Below are 22,192 nucleotides of genomic sequence, written 5' to 3'. Positions count from 1 at the left end.
CACAGCCTGGGATAAGCCTGGGATAAAGCTTGTGGAAGGTTACCCAAAACGTTTGACCCAAGTTAAACAATTTAAAGGCAATGCTAATTGACTGTATGTAACCTTCTGACCCACTGGGAATGTGATGAAAGAAAGAAATAAAAGCTGAAATAAATCACTCTACTATTATTCTGACATTCACATTTTTAAAATAAAGTGGTGATCCCAACTGACCTAAAACAGGGATTTTTTTTTTTTTTTACTAGGATTAAATGTCAGGAACTGGGAAACTGAGTTAAAATGTGTTTGGCTAAGGTGTATGTAAACTTCCGACTTCAACTATATTTGTGGAAAAACCTCCCTGATTAATTCTTTAGTCATATTCCAGTTTCCCAATTTACTCATGGCCAAGTTTACAGTGAACGCTGAGGCTGTACCCTTAGTTTTAGATGGTAGCCACAAGGCTATTGTGGCTATTTGGTCTAACACCATGGGCCAAATAAGTCACTGTAAATTGTTGAATGATGCAGGAAACTACTTTCCAGAGAATTTGAAAATGTAGGCTACCAGTCTGCCTACTGGATTATTTGTATATTCAAGCCCTTTTACTGGCTTTTTCAAAGACAACTTGAAATGTAGCCTACATGGTTTGTCCTCTTGTAGGAAGCAGTAACTCCCCATTGCTGGCCTATACTTAGCCCAGTTATAGATAACAACTAGCGAAGAATATCAACATGTGTACACGTGCAGATCTGAAAAGCACAATTACTTGTGGGTAATTGAAAGACCACTTGTGGGCTACCCCTGACAATAGAATTCTACTCCATTGTGCGCTTGGCTCTACCTACAACAAAATCAGACTCAATCTTGCAAAGTTAGATTTGTTTTGTCATTGAAAAGGAGCTAATATAATGTGGATTCAATCACAGAAAAAACATTAACCTACTGAAAATGGAATTTTAAAATTACAAATAAAAAAAACTACCATGAAACAAATAAATTATATAAAGAATGATGGTAAAAAGTTTTGGAGCATCTTAAATGAAGTTTAAGCTCATTCATCACAAAACCCACTGATATTGCCAACTACTTTAATTATGTTTTCATTGGCAAGAACCTGTAATGCTTTTACAACATTCTTAAAGGAGTTCCCACGTATTCTGAGCACTTGTTGGCTGCTTTTCCTTCACTCTGCGGTCTGACTCATCCCTAACCATTCAATTTGGTTGAGGTCTGGGGATTGTGGAAGCCAGGTCACATGATGCAACACTCCTTCTTTGTAAAATAGCCCTTACGCAGCCTGGAGATTTCAAATTCTAATAATTACTAATATTACTAAACAAATCATAGCGTGCCGGCAAGATGACGATCACTAGCTGGTGTACAGGACACGAACTTGCAATGAAAACAACTTTCTGACCAAATTAGAAACATATATCTGAAAATGTAACTAGACTCTTACCTGTATACAGCAAAGGTAACCACCAAGGTAACTGAGCTAAATGACTATTGCCCCATAGCACTCACCTCTGTCATCGTGAAATGCTTTGAGAGACTAGTCAAGGATCATATCACCTCCACCCTAGACCCACTCCAATTTGCTTATCGCCCCAATAGGTCCACAGACGACGCAATCGCAATCACACTGCACACTGCCCTAACCCATCTGGACAAGAGGAATACCTATGTAAGAATGCTGTTCGACTACAGCTCAGCATTTAACATCATAGTACCCTCAACTCGTCATTAAACTCAAGACCCTGGACTTTGACAGGACACCCCCAGGTGGTGGGGGTAGGAAACATCTCCGACCCCGCTGATCCTCAACACTGGGGCCCCACGAGGGTGCGTTCTCAGCCCTCTCCTGTACTCCCTGTTCCCCCATGACTGCGTGGCCACACACGCCTCTAACTCAATCATCAAGTTTGCAGACGACACTACAGTGGTAGGCTTGATTACCAACAACGACGAGACTGTCTACAGGGAGGAGGTGAGGGCCCTCTGAGTGTGTCAGGAAAATAACCTCAAACTCAGTCATCAAAACAAAGGAGATAATCGTGGACTTCAGGAAACAGCAGAGGGAGCACCCCCCTATCCACATCGATGGGACAGTAGTGGAGAAGGTGGAAAGTTTTAGGTTCCCAGGCGTACACATCACGGACAAACTGAAAATGGTCCACACAGACAGGTGAATAAGGAGCAACCAGCGCCTCTTCAACATCAGGAGGCTGAAGAAATTCAGCTTGTCACCAAAAACTCTCAAAGTTTTTAGATGCACAATCAAGAGCATCCTGTCGGGCTGTATCACCGCCTGGTACGGCAACTGTTCTGCCCACAACCGTAAGCCTCTCCAGAGGGTAGTGAGGTCTGCACAACGCATCACCGGGGGCAAACTACCTGCCTACCAGGACACCTACACCACCCGATGTCACAGGAAGGCCAAAAAGATCAAGGACAACCACCACCCAAGCCACTGCCTGTTCACCCCGCTATCATCCAGAAGGCGAGGTCAGTACAGGTGCATCAAAGCTGGGACCGAGAGACTGAAAAACAGCTCAAGGCCATCACTAACATTGAGTGGCTGCTGCCAACATAGACGACTCCACTCCAGCCACTGTAATAATAGAAAAATGGATGTATCAGCCACTTTAAACAATGACACTTCATATAATGTTTACATACCCTACATTACTCATCTCATATGTGTATATACTGTACTCTTTTACAGGCAGCAGGGTAGCCTAGTGGTTAGATTAGTAACCGAAAGGTTAAGTTCATATCCCCGAGCTGACAAGATACAAATCTGTCATTCTGCCCCTGAACAGGCAGTTAACCTACTGTTCCTAGAACATCATTGAAAATAAGAATGTTCTTAACTGACTTGCCTAGTTAAAAAGGTATAATAAAATACCATCTACTGCATCTTGTCATCTTGCTGTGATGTATCACTAGCCACTTAAACAATGCCACATGTTTACATACCCTACATTACTCATATGTATACATTGTACTCTATACCATCCACTGCATCTTGCCTATGCCGTTCTATACCATCACTCAGTCATATTTGTTTTATGTACATATCTTATTCATTCCTTTACACTTATGTGTATGTATGTATGTATAAGTGTTGTGAAATTGTTAGGTTGGATATTACTGCAGTGTCGGAACTAGAAGAACAAGCATTTCGCTACACTCGCATTAACATCTGCTAACCATGTGTATGTGACACATTTGATTTAGTGGGAAGGTTCCATCTTTTTCTCGGGCTAAAACAACTAGGCTCTAAATAAGTCATGTGTATTTACAGAAACTTTTGTTCTAAGGCACATGAAAGTTCACATTCCAGAAGGAATTTCTGCAAAAAAAAAAAAAAAGAATTGGATAAAAGACATCCAAATCCCCCTTGAAGTTCAACAGTGAATCCCTGCTGTATCTGTCACATTCCAACAAACGTCAGTGTTTCCTTTCAAATGGTGTCAAGAATATTCATATCCTTGCTTCAGGTCCTGAGCTACAGGCAGTTAGATTCAGATATGTCTTTTTAGGCAGAAATTGAAAAAAAAGAAGGTAATGGTAAAGAAAGCTGGTAGCTCTCACAAAATGAAAACGCTAAACCAGTTATACTTAAAAGATCCAAATAGGGTAATTTGAAATAATGTGACTCATTTAAAATTTATATAAATCTGAATTAAACAGACATATTCTATAGCCTTAGACTCAACAACCCTGAAGCAATTATCAGCACAATTATCTTTTTTTATTAAATCGTTTTTCCCAAATTAAGTTTCTTTTTTAAAAACATTTGTGCATATAAAAGCACCAGGAATGGATGGCTTTCCCATAGAATTGTATTCAACATTGAGACAAATGAGTGCCCCTATTCACACGAATGAGAACACACGTCATTCAATGCAGTACTTCCCAATTCCATGTATCAAACCATTATATTAAAACAAGGAAAATATGGAGTCCCCTACTTATTATAGACTCATAAGTTGACTAAATTGTGACAAAATAACAAGGCTTATAAGCAATAGAATGGCAAGTATTACCGGACCTGATACACACATCAAATGGGATTTATTAATTATTAAAAATAGAAATGTACAAACAAGAACATGTTTCAGTTTAATACAATATGCAAACAAACGATTTATCCATTAAAAAAAATATATATTTCACCTTTATTTAACCAGGTAGGCCAGTTGAGAACAAGTTCTCATTTACAACTGCGACCTGGCCAAGATAAAGCAAAGCGACGAGTTACACACTAACAAATGTTCAGTCAACACAATAAGAAAGAAAAATAGAAAAATCTATGTACAGTGTGTGAAAATGTAGGGAGGTAGGCAATAAATAGGCCAGAGGTGAAATAATTACAATTTAGCATTAATACTGGAGTGATAGATGTGCAAGAGGGTAAGTAGTAATATGGGGATGAGGCAGTTGGGTGTGCTATTTACAGATTGTAAAAGTGGACTAGAATTTTGTTCCCTCTGGCTGCACATTTAACATGCTGATAGAAATGTGGTAAACCTGATTTAAGTTTCCTTAAATTCACCGGTCACTATGAGCGCCGCCTCTGGTTGAGCTGTTTTCCACTTATTGCGGAATACAGCTCATTTAGTGCGGTTTTAGTGCCAACTTCGCTCTGTTGTGGAATGTAGACAGCTACGGAAAAAAACAGATCACAACTCTAGGTAGATCGTGTGGTCTACAGCTTATCATGAGATACTCTACCTTAGGCGAGCAAAATCTTGAGACTTCCTTAGATATCGTGCATCAACTGTTCACATAAATGCATAGGCCGCCGCCCCGTGTCTTTACCAGAGGCTGCTGTCCCTCTCGCACTCTTTCGTTTCTCTCCCTGTAATAAACCTCAGCTGGGCAATTTGGCTTATGAATGAATCAAGTTTTTTTGCTTTCACTTACGGATATTTGTGTGTAACGGTGTTGATACACTTTCAATTGGACAAATGAAGCCCCTCTATCACTCAATGCTTTGCTTCGCAATTTCCTGTCGGGAAATCATTACTTTAAGAGGAAGAGAACATTAATTTCCCTCTTGTTGTTCATTTTCTTTGTCTGTCTGAAACGATTTGTTCTTATAGACAAAAGGGCAGCAGGGAGTCCCAGATTGTCACCCTCCAGGCAAGCAATGTTGTCTCTGTCACAACATTGGTTTGGAGGGTCACACTTGTCTCTGTCATCCCAAAGCGTTGGTCTGGAGGGTGACACTGAGTCTGATCCCCCTTCATTACTCTGTTCTGATAATAGCCTGGTTCCATTCGGGCCTCAGTTGGACCTCTAGCTCTATTCATTAGCCCTGATCAATAGGATCCCTACAGCATGTCCTGTTCCTCTCATCAATGGTCCTTATAGATAGACGACTGACAAGGAGGCAGGCAGACAAACAGCCAGCCAGCCAGCCATAGTCCTTATTCTCTGCATCGAGGAGTCCTCATATTGGACAGATATCCAGACAGGTAGGCAGAAGTGTCGAGCCTTTGTTGCTGCCGGCACAATGTGGATGAGTGAGTGAGGTGTGATATGATACAGATTATAAAAGGTGATTTATGGATGACCAATTGATTTATTTAGTTCGCCAACGTGTTGAACAAGAGTCATGTTCATGTAAGAATGATGTGAATCTCACCTTTTACCTATTTTTCACACTAATCCACATTAGGACTCTCTCTGAACTAGGGATGGGCATGAGTAATCGAATGGATGTCAAAACTTTCTTTAACCAGATAAAAATGTCTTTAAGACCACGTTCATTTGCTTGGACTCATGTTCCATTTGTACATGTGCATTTGAAGGGCACAACAAAAAAGAAACCAAGCCAACCATCACAGTTCTCCCTAAATTCCCTTTCCCGTCCATGTCTCACTCACTCAATTGCGTTCCAACCGCTCCCTCTGCACACGCGTGCTGAGTTTGCACACAAGCTCCCGTTAAGGCCTACAGAAATAAATGCCTATAAAAATGTAATACACAAGCTACATAGTTTTATCACAAATTCAAAATGGAATGGTTGACTGAAGTAGGAAAATGTGTTCCAACAATGAGCTGACGAGCCGCCACCAGGTAAGGTAGGCAACAGCACATGCTGATCCTCAACACTGTGGCCCCTCAGGGGTGCGTGCTTAGTTCCCTCCTGTACTCCCTGTTCACCCACGATTGCGTGGCCAAGCACGACTCCAACACCATTACATTTGCTTACGACGCAACAGTAGTGGAGCGGTCGAGTTTCAAGTTCCTTGGTATCCACATCCCCAACAAACTATTATGGTCCAAACACACCAAGACAGTCTTGAAGAGGGCATAACAACACCCCTCAGGAGACTGAAAAGATTTGGCATGGGTCCCCAGATCCTCAATGTTCTACAGCTGCACCATCGAGAGCATCCTGACCGGTTGCATTGCCGCCTGGTAGCGTCAAGTCTAATTCCAAAGGCTCCTCAACAGCTTCCACCCCCAAGCCATAAGACTGCTGAACAATTAATCAAATGCCACCCCCCCTGTTTTTACACTGCTGCTACTCGCCATTTATCTATGCATAGTCACTTTACCCCTACCTACATGTACAAATACTTTACCCCTACCTATGTACCTCAACTAACCTGTACCCCTGCATATTAACTCGGTACCCTTGTATATAGCCTCGTTATTGTTATTCTGTGTTGCTTTTATTACATTTTTTTTGCTTTAGTGTATTTAGTAAATATTTTCTTAGCTCTATTTCTTGAACTGCAATGTTGGTTAAGGGCTTGTACTGTATGTAATTTCACATTAAGTTCTGCACCTGTTGTATTCAGCGCATGTAACATAACTTTTGATTAATTGAGCTTGCCTGTTGCAAAGGAATCAATATAAGTCACAAAAACTCCAAACCCCACCCATCTGGCACTCCAGGCAGGGTAAAGCAAATGCTCAACCTATTTGAAAGATTTCAAAGACTATTTGTCATCGATAGTGTTGTGTACTACCTGTATCTGCAGTATAGAGATACTGTATTGTATGGGCTCTACTGTAGGTTACCCTATGGTTGCTTGTCCTCATCTGTCCTATCTTACATAATGCTGGTGTTGCATAAGATACTTTACTCTCCCCCTAGTGTTATTGGTTCAGTATGGTTGTATTCCTGTGATATCTAAAGGCAGGGGAATGACATTACAAGGTTTTCTGAACACTCACTCTTTCCACTCTGCCCTCATCTCTCTCTTCCGCTTCATCTGTGCACCCCCTTCACACTCTCTCCCCTAAATTTCTCACTCTTGCCCCTCTTTCTTGTCGATCTTTTTCATGATTGTTCTGAATCAAAGGACCATGCAAGCTCTGTATTATCCCCTTAAGTGCTAAAATGTGTGTTAAAACTCTCCCACTCTACCCAGGTTAGTGTACCATGGCTTCTAAGCCCCATCCTCCTTTGATGAAGAAACACAGTCAGTCAGACCTGGTGAGCCGGCTGAAGACCAGGAAGATACTTGGGGTTGGAGGAGAGGATGACGATGGAGAGGTGCATAGGTCAAAGGTCAGTAATTGTACAGTATAATAATACAGTGTGTGCACTAGCTCCTTCTCCATCATGGTGGATCAATCGTTGACATTGTGCAAGCATTGACTAGAGAGATTCTACCATGATTTAATTCCTAAAAAGTAGTGTGGATAGAATCTCTTAATTGCATCAGTTGATGTATTACTCATGCAACATGACAGCTCATTCAAACTGACACACATTGCTGTAAAACAATTATTCATGACGCATTTGTTAAAGGTCCCGAATAGTGAAAATCATGTTTTTCATCAAATTGGATGATATTTTGATCTAAGCAGTTCAAAGTAGGGTGACCCAAGTATGAACATTGACTGTAGCTGGTACATTGGTAACGTTTGATCATAAAGTTACTGGTCCCCTCCGCCCGTGTCAAACACTTGGATTCAGGAGGCAGGCATTACCAAAGATTTACTTCTGACTTTATGCAACATAATTAGTGTCTTTACTAATTTAACTATATACCACCTTAAAATCATCATGTGCGCTTATGCCTTTTTGTCAACAAAGCCAAAGCATGTGGACACTTCCTTGTCGACCTTTACATTCATAGGCATTAATATGGAGTTGGTCCCCCCTTTGCTGCTATAACAGCTGCCAATCTTCTGGCAAGTCTTTCCACTAGATGTTGGAACATTGCTGCGGGGACTTGGTTCCATTCAGCCACAAGAGCATTAGTGAGGTTGGACACTGATGTTGGGCGATTAGGCATGGCTCGCAGTTGGCGTTCCAATTCATCCCAAAGTTGTTCAATGGGGTTGGGGTCAGGGCTCTGTCAACATTTTCCACACAGATCAACAAACCATTTCTGTATGGACCTTGTTATTGCATCGGAGCACTGTCATGCTCTAACAGGAAAGGCCTTTCCCCAAACTCTTGCCACAAAGTTGGAAGCACAGAATCATCTAGAATGTCATTGTATGCTGTAGCGTTAAGATTTCCCTTCACTGGAACTAAGGGACCTCGACCGAACCATGAAAAACAGCCCCATACCATTATTCTGCCTCCACCAAACTTTACAGTTGGCACTATGCATTCGGGCAGGTGGCATTCTCCTGGCATCCGCCAAACTCAGATTCTTCCTTTCGACTGCCAGAATGTGAAGCATGATTGGAGCCACTGCTCCAGAGTCCAATGGTGGCAAGCTTTATACCACTCCGCCATGCCAAGAGTTGGCTGATCTTAGGCTTGTGTGCGGCTGCTCGTCCAAGGAAACCCATTTCATGAAGCTCCCGACAAACAGTTATTGTGCTGACTTTGTTTCCAGAGGCAGTTTGGAACTCAGTGAGTTTTGCAACTGAGGACAGACTTTTTACGCGCCTAGCCACTCCCGTTCTGTGAGCTTGTGTGGCCTTCCACTTCGCAGCTGAGCCGCTGTTGCTCCTAAATGTATCCACTTCACAATAACAGCACTTACATTTGACCAGGGAAGCTCTAGCAGGGCAGAAATTTGACTTACTGACTTGTTGGAAAGGTGGCATGTTATGACATTGCCAAGTTGAAAGTCACTGAGCTCTTCAGTAAGGCCATTCTACTGCCAATGTTTGTCTATGGAGATTGTGTGTGTGTATTAGTGTAGCTAGTTCAAGGAGAACGTACAACCGAAGATAGTGGTAGACTTTCATGTGTGTGACTGTTGTGACGACTTTTCCGTAGAATGAAAATATCCGACAGCAGTGGCTGCTTTTCATTTTGGGTGGACAGGCTGAACCGAAAATTACGATCATGTCACATGTGCAATGCAGGTTTTTAGCGTAGTTGCTTGATCAGTTGGAGAACATTCAATGGGTCTTACCAGGAAGCTAATCCTGAAGACTGATGCTGTACCATCGTTGACAGTGGATCTTGCAAGCGCTGACCATAACGTAAGTATCAGAGTTGGATGAGTCTGATACCGCATTTTCGGGGGATCTGGGTACTAACGTTAGATAATCTGGCGGTTGCTGCTTGGATGTTATATTTTCTGTGACACACCTGATAGCCACTTTTTTTGTTCCATCCCTGAACCCCCTACATTGAGTCGGAGAACTGGCAACACAGCTGGCATGAAGGAATATTGTCCACAAAAGGAGTTGTTTTTTTTACCCCTGAAAATCATGGTTGCCATTCCATTGTGTAGGTTGCTGTTTTACAGTTGATATAGCTTGTCATTGGGGCTAATCATGATGATTTGGTCATTCTCCAGCAGTAATGAGACATTTTTGGAAATTCAACATCTACTGTCTGCACAGCTTCCCAACCTACCACCGCAGCAGGAATGCTGTGAGACAAAATCCGCTTTCCCAAAGGCAAAGGGGGAATATGCTGTGAAGACAGACCCAAGATGCTGTAAATCATAGTTAGTTATTAATTTAAAATCTGCATCAATTGAGCATTTCAGGCACAAACATTTCCAAATACGAACATTGAAAAGTTTCACAAAAGTGCCCCACCAAATATTGCATATTTCAAATTGAGTACTTCAAAAACACAAGAAAACACATTGTAGAATTAGTAGATCACTAAATCAACGAATTGATAGCATCGTAACAATAAATACACTGAACAAAAATATAAATGGAACAATTTAAGATTTTACTGAGTTACAGTTCATATAAGAATCAGTACATTGAAATAAATAAATTAGGCCCGGTCTATGGATTTCACATGACTGGAAAAACAGATTTTTTTTTTTTTTTTTTTCACCTTTATTTAACCAGGTAGGCTAGTTGAGAACAAGTTCTCATTTGCAACTGCGACCTGGCCAAGATAAAGCATAGCAGTGTGAGCATACAAAGAGTTACACATGGAGTAAACAATTAACAAGTCAATAACACAGTAGAAAACAAAGGGGGGGGTCTATATACAATGTGTGCAAAAGGCATGAGGAAGTAGGCAAATAATTACAATTTTGCAGATTAACACTGGAGTGATAAATGATCAGATGGTCATGTACAGGTAGAGATATTGGTGAGCAGAAAAGTAAATAAATAAAAACAGTATGGGGATGAGGTAGGTGAAAAGGGTGGGCTATTTACCAATAGACTATGTACAGCTGAAGCGATCGGTTAGCTGCTCAGATAGCTGATGTTTGAAGTTGGTGAGGGAGATAAGTCTCCCTCCCTGTTTAAGAGATATATCTTTTTTTTTTAAAGTAGGGGCATGGATCAGAACCATTCAGTATCTGGTGTGACCACCAATTTACATTTCCTTTGCATAGAGTTGATCAGGCTGTGGAATGTTGTCCCACTCCTCTTCAATGGCTATGTGAAGTTGCTGGATATTGGGGAGAACTGGAACACGCTGTCGTACACATTGATCCAGAGCATCCCAAACTCTCTCAATGGGTGACATGTCTGGGGAGTATGCAGGCCATGGATTTTCAATTAAGGCATTGTGTACAGATCTTTGCGATATGGGACCGTGCATTATCATACTGATACATGAGGCGATGGCAGCGGAAACCAGAATTTAGACTGTTTCACTTCTCCTGCGTGCCGGTGGTCATCAAAGGTGAGCATTTGCCCACTGAAGTCAGTTACGACACCGAACAAGTCAAGACCATGGTGAGGACAACAAGCAATCAGATGAGCTCCCTGAGACAGTTTGACAATTTGTGCAGAAATTATTCGGTCGTGTAAACCCACATTTCATCGGGTGGCTGGTCACTCTGGAGGACATTCCAGCAGGCAGCATGCCAATTGCACGCTCCTTCAACTTGAGACATTGTTGTGTGAAAAAAATGTAGTGGCCTTTTATTGTCCCCAGCACAAGGTGCACCCGTGTAATGACCATGCTGTTTAATCAGATTGTTGATATGCTATACCTGTCAGGTGGATGGATTATCTTGGCAATGGATAAATGCTTACTAACAGGGATGTAAACATTTGTGCACAACATTTGAGAGAAATAAGCTTTGTGTATGCAACATTTCTGGGACTTTTTATATGTTGAGATTTTTTCACTGTAAAGTTAATTCAATTCACAACCCATTTAACAAACATTTTTCCTTTTCTTACCCCTTTTTTTCTCCTCAATTGGTAGTAGTTAGCCTTGTCTCATCGCTGCAACTCCCGTACGGACTCGGGAGAAGCGAAGGTCAAGAGCCATGCGTCCTCCGAAACAAAACCCAACCTAGCCGCACTGCTTCTTGACACAATGCACATCCAACCCGGAAGCCAGCCGCACCAATATGTTGGAGGAAACACCGTACACCTGGTCACTGCACCCGGCCCGCCACAGGAGTCGCTAGTGCGCGATGAGACCAGGATATCCCTGCCGGCCAAACCCTCCCTAACCCGGACGACGCTGGGCCAATTGTGCGCTGCCCCATGGGCCTCCAGGTCGCGGCCGGCTGCGACAGAGCCTCGGCTCGAACCCAGTGTTTTGAAAAAATAATTCAAAATCAACTTCTCTCTGGTCTCTCATCCCAATTAGACTCAAACCAATTTTCCTGCTGTGCCTCAAAGGGTGGTGATGCGTTACTTGTGCATGGTCAACTTGGGTGTTAACTCTACTGATCAAGTGGATTAATAGTTTATTTATGAACCGTACTCAACAAGTGAAGTTTAACTCTGCCATCTCCGCATCTAGAATGGTGAATACGGGAGCCACTAAAAAAAAACAAGATCGGCATGGTGGCAGCACTTTTACATTGTTTGTTTTAAATGTTACTGGAAATAATTGCATCTGCTATTTACATGAAAGAATAGTAAATTCTCAGCAACTTCCCAGTCATGCAAACACATTTGATGGCATCCAGCACTTTGGATTTGGAAGGAATGTTATATACCAAACTTTCATAGCACCTTGGCACAAACCAAAACGGTCATCAAAGTCCAGTCTGAAATCGCAAATTAATGGTGGAGCTCTTATAATAACTCTGCCTTCTCTTATCAGGTGATATCCATCAAAATGCCCTGGACCTCACTTTATCACAAACCCCATCAAACGGCCTATGCACCCATGCTCCTCTTGCGAACGGTGGATAAAGAGTAACAGCAAAGCTTTGGTATGTTTTGAATGCGCGCAGTGGATTCATTTAAAATGTAGTGATTCTAGCTTTGGGCAAGGGGTCAATGAAGCTTACCGTTGCTGTCGGTGTGCTGTATCCACGGGGTGTGTGAGCACTGAAGGTGGAGTGGGACCAGAGGACTTACCGAGGTTGGAGAGTGCACCGGAGGGTGGTCCACAGTAGAGCGGAGGCAACCGGAGGCGAGTGACGGGACACTGTGAGGACGATGGAGTGGCACCTGGGGAGGGGTGCTCCATGGCGACAGAGGCCACCGGAGGCAGGGCAGTGGGAAGATGGCAGCGCAGGGGGAGGCGAGTTACAAGTGGATCAGGAATTCAATGAGGCCTTTGGGAAGAAAGGCTTACATTTTGTGCACTTAAACGTTCGAAGCCTACTACCAAAGATCGATGAGATACACCTGTTTGTTTGCAAATCAGAGGTGGGTGTCTTATGTTTTACTGAGACATGGTTGGATTCATCTGTTTATGACTCAGAAATTGAGTTGGGTAATTACTGTCAGGAAGAATTGGAATCAGAACAGTGGGGGAATATGTGCGTTTGTAAGATCAGACATTGCTTTTAAAGTCAGATCGGATTTAAACGCTGATCTGGAGATTATCTGGCTGGATATCTGCCTTCTCATGGATGGATGAAGCTAAGAGGGGTTAATTTGCTGAGAAAATAATTGAAAACAAAAATGACCTTAAAGCTTTAAATCATTTAAGGAACTAGGCTGTAGTAGTACTACCAAAAACTAACTAAAGAGTATTGGACTGAACATCAAAGGGGAGATGGTATATGAAAAAGCAAAGGTTGCCAATGAATTCAATTTTTTTTCTTTTTTTTTCTGTTGCCAGCAAGCTGGTTAGCAAGCTGCCCATCAGTTCTGGATTGTATGAAAGCAAACAAGTCTAGAAGTATTATGTAGAGTTAGGGGTTCAGACAAACTATTTTTCTTTTGCAAAGGTAGCAACAGCCAAAATAGTCAGTATGCTGGCAGAGCTTAAATGCTCCAAAGCCACAGGCCTTGATAATATTCCTGCAAGGTTTCTTATAGATTCTGCTGAGCAAATTGGCCCTTGTATTATGCTTATTGTTCATCTCTCTCTTGAACAAGGCACCTTTCCCAGGGACATGGAACAAGCTAAAGTTATATTTCTGTATAAGAAGGGGATAAAGTCTGACCCTGGGAGTTATAGGCCTCTATTGTCTGTGTAACATCAAAGATCCTGGAGAGAATTGTACATGAGCAAATGTATGAATATGTTAACAAACAGGGTCTAATGTATGATTTTCAGTCAGGTTTTAGAAAAATATACTTCATCAGGAAATCAGGAAAAAGATTGAGGGAAATCTGTGTGGAATGGTACTGCTTGACCTACCGAAGGCCTTTTGATACAGTTAACCACAATCTCCTAATTTCCAAACTGGAGGCACTGGGGATAAGCAGTATTCCTCTAGGCTGGGTAAAGTCCTATTTATCAGGAAGGGAGCAAGTAGTAGAGGGTAATGGTTCACTGTCTCAGTCAAAACCAATGAGTAGTGGCGTTCTGCAGGGGAGCATGCTTGGGCCTCTGCTGTTTTTATTGTATATTAATTATATGAAAGATGCTTGTTCTTGCTGTCTTTTTCTTTATGCAGATGACTACACTTCTGGTGTCTCACAAAAATAAAACTATATTGAAGAGCATACTTCACACAGAGCTTACTAACATTAGCAAATAGCTTGGAGATAAGCTCTCTGCTGGGCCCAAGGAAAGAAACTATAAGCATCCAAAAACACCCCTAAGCTTTTATTTCAACAACCGCTAACTAACCAAAAATACAGTGGGTGGTCCACCCAGTTCTAACTACTTTAACAAAGTTTACCTACGGGTAGTGTATGCCCATGGGCGACTTGTCTTGGTTCCCCCTTATCCCACCACCAAACACCATAACAAAAACAATACTCACAGGTGAGGACAAAGCGATATGGAGGTGCTCAATACATAAAGAGAGACATAGTAGGAGCGAGTGAACCAGAGAGATCTACAAACATACGGCATTTACAGAGATTGAGCTCCAGAGAAAACAACTGACAGGGTTTTTAAACCAAGGGAAATTAACTGTGATTGGGTAGGAAACAGGAGGAATTGTGTCTTGTGACTGATTGGGGACTGATTGCAGTGATTGGGGAGTGATTATTTCCACCTGTGAGGGGAGAAGGAGAGAAAAGAATAACACACACACAGGATACACACACAGGATACCCGTATCCGTAACATCCATATTATGGCAAGAACAGCTCAAATAAGCAAAGCGAAACGACAATCCATAATTACTTTAAGACATGAAGGTCAGTCAATATGGAATATTTCAAGAACTTAAGTTTATTCAAGTGCAGTCGCAAAAAGCATCAAGCACTATGATGATACTGGGTCTCATGAGGACCACCACAGAAAAGACCCAGAGTTACCTCTGCTGCAGAGGATACGTTCATTAGCGTTACGAGCCTCAGAAATTGCAGCCCAAATAAATGCTTCACAGAGTTCAAGTAACAGACGCATCTCGACGTCAACTGCTCAGAGGAGACTGTGTGAATCAGGCCTTCATGATCAAATTGCTGCAAAGAAACCATTACTAAAGGACACCAATAAGAACAAGAGACTTGCTTGGGCCAAGAAACACGAGCAGTGGACATTAGACCGGTGGAAATCTGTCCTTTTGGTCTGGAGTCCAAATTTAAGATTTTTGGTTCCGAGGGGTATGGGCGAACGGATGATCTCCGCATGTGTATTTCCCACCGTTAAGCATGGAGAGGAGGTATTATGTTGTGGGGGTGCTTTGCTGGTGACACGGTCTCTGACTTATTTAGAATTCAAGGTACACTTAACCATCAGGGCTACCACAGCATTCTACAGCAATAGGCCATTTCATCTGGTTTGTGCTTAGTGTGGCTATCATTTGTTTTTCAACAGGACAATGACCCAACACACCTCCAGGTTGTGTAATGGCTATTTGACCAAGAAGGAGAGTGATGCAGTGCTGCATCAGATGACCTGGTCTCCACAATCAACCGACCTCAACCAAATTGAGAGAGTTTGGGATGAGTCGGACTGCAGAGTGAAGGAAAGCAGCCAACAAGTGCTCAGCATATGTGGGAACTCCTTCACGACTGTTGGAAAAGCATTCCAGGTGAAGCTGGTTGAGAGAATGCCAAGAGTGTGCAGTTGTCATCAAGGCAAAGGGTGGCTATTTGAAGAATCTCAAATAAAAAATACATTTTGATTTGTTTAACACTCTTTTGGTTAATACATGAATCCGTATGTTATTTCATAGTTTTGATGTCTTCACTGTCCACTGTAAAAAATAATGAAAATACTTGAGTGCGTAGGTGTTCTAAAATGTTTGACCGGTAGTATAGTTCATTGACTGTGACTGCCTTGGAAGTGAGGGATCTAACATTAAGTAGCCCTATTTTGAGATGTGAGATATTATCACAATCTCGTTCAATAATGACAGGAATGGAGGTCTTTATTCCAATGAACACCGCCATATTTAGTTTTGCCCAACCTAGATCAAGGCACAGACATGGTCTCAATGGGGATAGCTGAGCTTATTACACTGGCAGACTCCACTAAGTTGGCAGGGTGGTTAACAGCCTGCTGACTAGACTGCACCCCATCTTATTGTGGAGTTAGAGCTCTGTCGATGTTGAGAGATATGAGAGTACCCCCTCAGCTAGGATAGTCAATCACAGGCCTGTTTGTGGGTAAGTCCCAGAAAAAGGGCAAATTGTCTACGTATTCTATCTTTTGGGAGGGGCAGAAAACCGTTTTCAATCAGCAATTGAGTTCTCTACTCTGCTGTAGAGCCCCTCACTCCCCCTAACTGGGAGGGGACCAGAGATCAATTACTCAAAGCCGACACATCTTTCTAGCGAATTTACATGCTGAATCTTGACTATTATTTTAGTCCTTATTTTAAAAGCTTGGGAACCGGTTAACAATATTATTTGACATTCCAGGCATTTTTTTTCTAGTCCCACAACAGAACGCAACGTAGTCATGCAAATCCATCATTCTGTTACTCATAAACGTATTCCAGTGTCTCCTTGCAAGCTGAAAATCGTTGTATTTTCTTGTTTAGACTACCTGCCCCTCCCCCTCCAAATATTTGGCTACTGTACAAGTGTGATTCAGAAGATGGGGAAAAAAAATATTAGCGACGAGCAAACCCGTATCCGGGAGTGTAATCAGCCTCAAACGCATTAGCATAACGCAGCGGACATAAATACCCAAAATATCGCAAATGAAATAAATATATTCAAACACAAGCTTAGCCTTTTGTTAACAACACTGTCATCTCAGATTTTCAAAATATGCGTTACAGCCAACGCTAGACAAGCATTTGTGTAAGTTTATCATGGCATAATGCTATGCTAGGCTCTGCTAGCAGCAGGCAACATTTTCACAAAAATAAGCAAAGCAACCAAATTAAATCATTTACCTTTTGAATAACTACAGATGCTTTCACTCAGGAGACTCCCAGTTAGATAGCAGATGTTCCTTTTTTCCAAAAATATTATTTTTGTAGGCGAAATAGCTCCCGTTTCTTCATCATCCTAGGCTGAGAAATCGACCGGAAAATGCTGCAACTATAACGCCAAACTTTTTTCACAATGTGCTCCATAATATCGACAGAAACACGGCAAACGTTGTTTAGGATCCATCCCCAAGGTGTTGTTAACATATATTCGATAATATATCCGTCGAGGCAATTTGGTTTCTCATAAGCGGCAGGGTAGCCTAGTGGTTAGTGTTGGACTAGGAAGGTTGCAAGTTCAAACCCCCGAGCTGACAAGGTACAAATCTGTTCTGCCCCTGAACAGGCAGTTAACCCACTGTTCCTAGGCCATCTTTGAAAATAAGAATTTGTTCTTAACTGACTTGCCTAGTTAAATAAATTAAATTAAATAAGAAGCGATTGGAAAAATGGCTACCTTAGTATTTTACGGGAGATTTTCTGCGGGAGACACCATGTGACCACATGCTATATATGGTTCCTTACAGCCATTCTTCAATGGAAATGCCTGAAAAGACGTCACAATGTTGTAGACACCTTGTGGAAAACGTAAGCTCATTCGTAGCTCATTCACAGCCATATAAGGAGTCATTGGCATGAGGTGGTTTCAAAAAATGCGGCACTTCCTGGTTGGATTTTTATCTGGGTTTTGCCTGTAACATCAGTTCTGTGCCACTCGCAGGCAATATCTTTGCAGTTTTGGAAACGTCAATTATATGCATAGTCGAGCATCTTTTCGTGACAAAATATCTTGTTTTAAAACAAACGTTTTTCATCCAAATGTTTTAATAGCGCCCCCTAATGCATAACTGGTTAAGGAAAATATAGGCCAAGTTACCATATTTCATGTTGGATTTATTAACTACAAAAACAGTAAGATGTGTTATTAATTCTGGTTCCGCTCTGCACACACAAGCTTTTTAGCTAGCTAACTCAAAGGACATTCAAAGTTCCTCTATAGAAGCCGCTGCTCCTACAGTGGTTCCTCCTTTAAGTCATACAACGGAACACCTTGCGTGCTGCCGCAGAATTCTGTGGCACGTCATTAAATTGTCAGCCATTTTTTTCTGTTACTGCAAGTTAATGCTAGTTTGACCACCAGAGGGCATCTTTGAGAAGCATTTGATACTATTCTGTATTTGCATTACCAGAGAATTTAAAAGCTTTTTTGTAATAACATAGTATATGGGATTGATTTTAAGAAATTTGGCTAAATTAATTTGATTAATATTATGGTGTTTCTATTCAGAGAAAAACAATACCTTCAGGGTTTCCGTTAAGATGGAATGGAAAATATGTATGCATACATACATACATACATACATACATACATACATACATACATACATACATACATACATACATACATACATACATACATACATACATACATACATACGAGACTGTCAGGAGTAGGCTACAGGATTGGAGGATTCTACATTGTTTGCCTTCATTAGACAACTTTGTTTCAATATTTCTGTAAATCAGTATTTATTCCCGTAGTAATTTGTTATAGATCCATAACTAAATCAACATCTGCAATTTGAAAGTGTTTTTTTATCATTATTTTATTAACGAAATGTATTTATTTGTTTATTAGGCTACTGTGCAGTCTACAATACATACTGTAGTAAACATGGGAAAGGGCCTCATTCCTCACATGGGAGAGCAGGCCATGTCTGTACTACAGAATGCGGGAGACTGGTGTTATTTCATAGTTGTGATTGACAATTATTCTACAATGTAGAAAATAGTAAAACTATAGAAAAACTTGAATGAGTAGGTGTGTCAACTTTTGACTGGTACTTGATTAATTAATTTGATTTAATATTATGGTGTTTCTATTCCATGAAAAACCCACTGGGTTTCCGTTAGGATGGAACAGAAAATATGGCGCTGTACAGCGTTATGCTCATAAATTCAGAGCATTGTCATACTGTCAGTTTGTAAATTCAGACCGTTTTGCTCTCAGAACGCACACTGGACGTTCGGGCCGAGGAGTAGGGTTGATTTGAGCGTTCTGGCCTTACAACGGCAGTCAAGCACCCAAGCTAACGTTGGCTAGCTTGCTAGCTACTCCCAGACACACATGAGCCCACTGACCATTTTACTCACCCTAGCAGAGCTGGTTAAGCTGTATTCGTGTTAACCAGAGCGTTGGTGACTAACTGTGCTGCTGGAAACAAATTAATTATGCTTTTAATTACGTTTGCTGACACGGCAATATTCAACGGGTGTTGAACGCTAGTCAATTAATTATTCTGCGCTCTGGAGAGATGGAAAAATCTCCGCGCTCTGGTACACTCAGACGAGAGTGCTCTGAAATTGGTGTAGATATCCAGAGTGAATTTAGATCAGCTCAGAATGACGTAAATAATCAAGTCAATAAACATTGGGTAGTTGGCCTGTAGTTAATATACTGTCAAGTTTGATTTTTAACTACTAACGTTAGGTAGCTAGCTAACATACCGGTACATACTGCTGTAATGATATGTGGTTTGTAAGGACAGCAGCTAACAAATTGTCAGCCAACATAACATGTAAGGTAACATATTTGAGAAGTTATAACTTTATTACATTGAGTAGCAAGCTACCCCTTGGTCATTAGGGCAAATCTGGTCTGATAGGAGGGGGGGTTTCACACCTAGCTCGGCTATTAGACTATTCTTTAGTAAAGGTTAAATAGTCTATTGTTCAGCTATTAGCCCCCCTCCCCAACTTGCAGCAAATTGTTGTTCCCATCTCATTCCTTTCCCTCTTCCACACGTCATCATTCTGCGCCTGAGGGGCTCGCTTGTGGGTGTGCTGGCAGGATATTTTCATTTGTGCGTCAAGAATTCTACATACAGTAGCACGTTTGTATGAAGGTGTGATTATTCACAGGCAAATTGTTATATGCTATGGAGGTACATTTGTGTCTTTTTGTCGAGGGCAAAACTTTTTATTTTCAATCAAAAAGCAACTTTTTTTTCAAACTTCAGACACCACCAAAGGACTGTGATGATGGCATCTCAGGTAAGCAGCACTGGGCGTTCTTCCGTACAACTTTTACATAGCTAGTAGTTAGCTCTTCCGATTCAGTGTCGGTTCATAACATTGCACCTCATCCTCCACATGAGAAGGGCTCACCGTCCACCATCTACCCCATCCGCAGACCTCAGAGAGGCTACGCTTTCATGTTCCGTCAACATCATGACAGAACAATCTAAATAAATCCCTCTATTTTGTAGAATCAGGGTGGTTTCATACACTGGCTTCTGTCTAGTGCGAGGTTAGAGGTCGTGAGGTAAAGATCTACAGTGCTTTTTAACATTTTTTACTATTCATTCAACTATAGATCTTTACCTCACGACCTCTAACTGTAAGTTAGACTGTAACTGGTCTTTTACCTAGTCTTTCTTAACAATACCGTGTGCATGGGATGTTGTCTTGTCATACAAATATTTGACAAAAAGACTTTCAACTGACCGAGATACAGTTTTCAACAACTTGATTATGCCATTCTGAGTGCAAATTTAGACAAAATAAAAAGACCTAGCTAGCTAAGACAAAGTCAAACAGTTCCCAGATCATGCAATTATTATTCTCAAGCTAACCAAAAGCATTTAGCTATGAACGCCTTTTCTCGTCATTTTCAGCAGAATTAATCTAACTTTCTTTCATGGCAACTCATAAGCAGGCCATGTCATATTTGTTTCATAGTCGATATATAATTATATTTCATGACAGTAACGGTAAGCTATTTTTTTTTACTGAAGGATGAAAGAACACCGTCTGTCACGAAGAGTTAGGGAGTCTTTACAGAGTGTAGATGGTGCAGGTATCATTGCATATTTCCCATCACCTAATGAACAACCACAATACCAGTCTGGTGTTAACATTTCTGTGCTGTATTGACGTATCCTGAAAATGACATCTGCTGCATTAGATTGAAAGGTCATATCTCAGTTATTGTTTTCATATCTACAAAAAAATAAGCTATTTTCTTTACTTTCAGAGAGCAAGCTGATCAAGGGGTCAAAATGTAGATATTCCCAGATGTTCACTGCCCGAGGAAAAGGCAGTGGAAGCTTCATTGCTGGCAAAAGTGTCCCTAACCAGAGGTAATTCAACTGTTCTGTGTTCTTTTTCTCCATCTCTGCCTGTCTTGTTGTACATGGAACCTGTCTCACATGCCTTAATTAAAACACCTTTAAGATGTCAGCTGCTGATTTTCAGATTTACACCACATAGTCCAGTGAAAATGGCTGTGTTTATCTGTTGCTGCCAAGTCATGATTTCCCTGGGGGTTAGCCTTGTAATAACCAAGTGCCCTCTATATTTAAATGTTTCAGGTACACTCCGATAGGTGTCTGCGTCACATACAGTACCTTCTATTGACATTTATATTCTCAAATCAAATTTTATTGGTCACATACACATGGTTAGCAGAGGTTAATGAGAGTGTAGTGAAATGCTTGTGCTTCTATGCAGTAATATCTCAAAAGTATTCTAACAAATTCACAACTACCTAATACACACAAATATATAAAGGGATGAATAGAATATGTACATATACAGTTGGAAGTTTACATACACTTAGGTTGGAGTCATTAACTCATTTTTCACCCACTCCACAAATTTCACAAATATAGTTTTGGCAAGTCGGTTAGGACATCTACTTTGGGCATGACAAAGCACTTCATGATGACAGAAGTGAGTGCAATGGGGCGATAGTCATGTAGTTCAGTTACCTTCCCTTTCTTGGGAACAGGAACAATGGTGGCCATCTTGAAGCATGTGGGGACAACAGACTGTGGGAGGGTTTGATTGATATGTCCGTAAACACACCAGCCAGCTGGTCTGCACATGCCCTGTGGATGTGGCTAGGGTTGCCATCTGGGCTGGTAGCCTTGCAAGGGTTAACACATTTAAATGTTTTCCTCACGTTGGCCACGTTGGCTTTGGTAGCAGGCTGTGTCAGTGACACTGTATTGTCCCCAAAGCGAGCAAAGAAGTTGTTTAATTTGTCTGGGAGCAAGACGTCGATGTCCGCAACGGGGCTGGTTTTGTCTGTTTTTCAGCATAAAGTACTCTTTTAGCCACTTAGTGTGGAC

At 41.4% G+C, this 22,192-nt stretch overlaps 1 long non-coding RNA gene across 1 annotated transcript in view; it reads left to right on the top strand.

Moving 5' to 3' along the window:
- Positions 1-15,541, top strand: part of LOC116374011 (uncharacterized) — a 29,952-nt gene extending 14,411 nt beyond the window's left edge. The window contains exons 2-3 of the long non-coding RNA XR_004209792.1: positions 7,380-7,519; positions 15,491-15,541. This is a non-coding gene — a long non-coding RNA (uncharacterized LOC116374011). The remainder of the gene's footprint in view (positions 1-7,379; positions 7,520-15,490) is intronic.
- The last annotated feature ends 6,651 nt before the right edge of the window (positions 15,542-22,192 follow it).

Source organism: Oncorhynchus kisutch, linkage group LG4 (assembly GCF_002021735.2).
Source record: "Oncorhynchus kisutch isolate 150728-3 linkage group LG4, Okis_V2, whole genome shotgun sequence".
NCBI lineage: Eukaryota > Metazoa > Chordata > Actinopteri > Salmoniformes > Salmonidae > Oncorhynchus > Oncorhynchus kisutch.
This window is presented reverse-complemented; position numbering and strand designations above follow the sequence as displayed.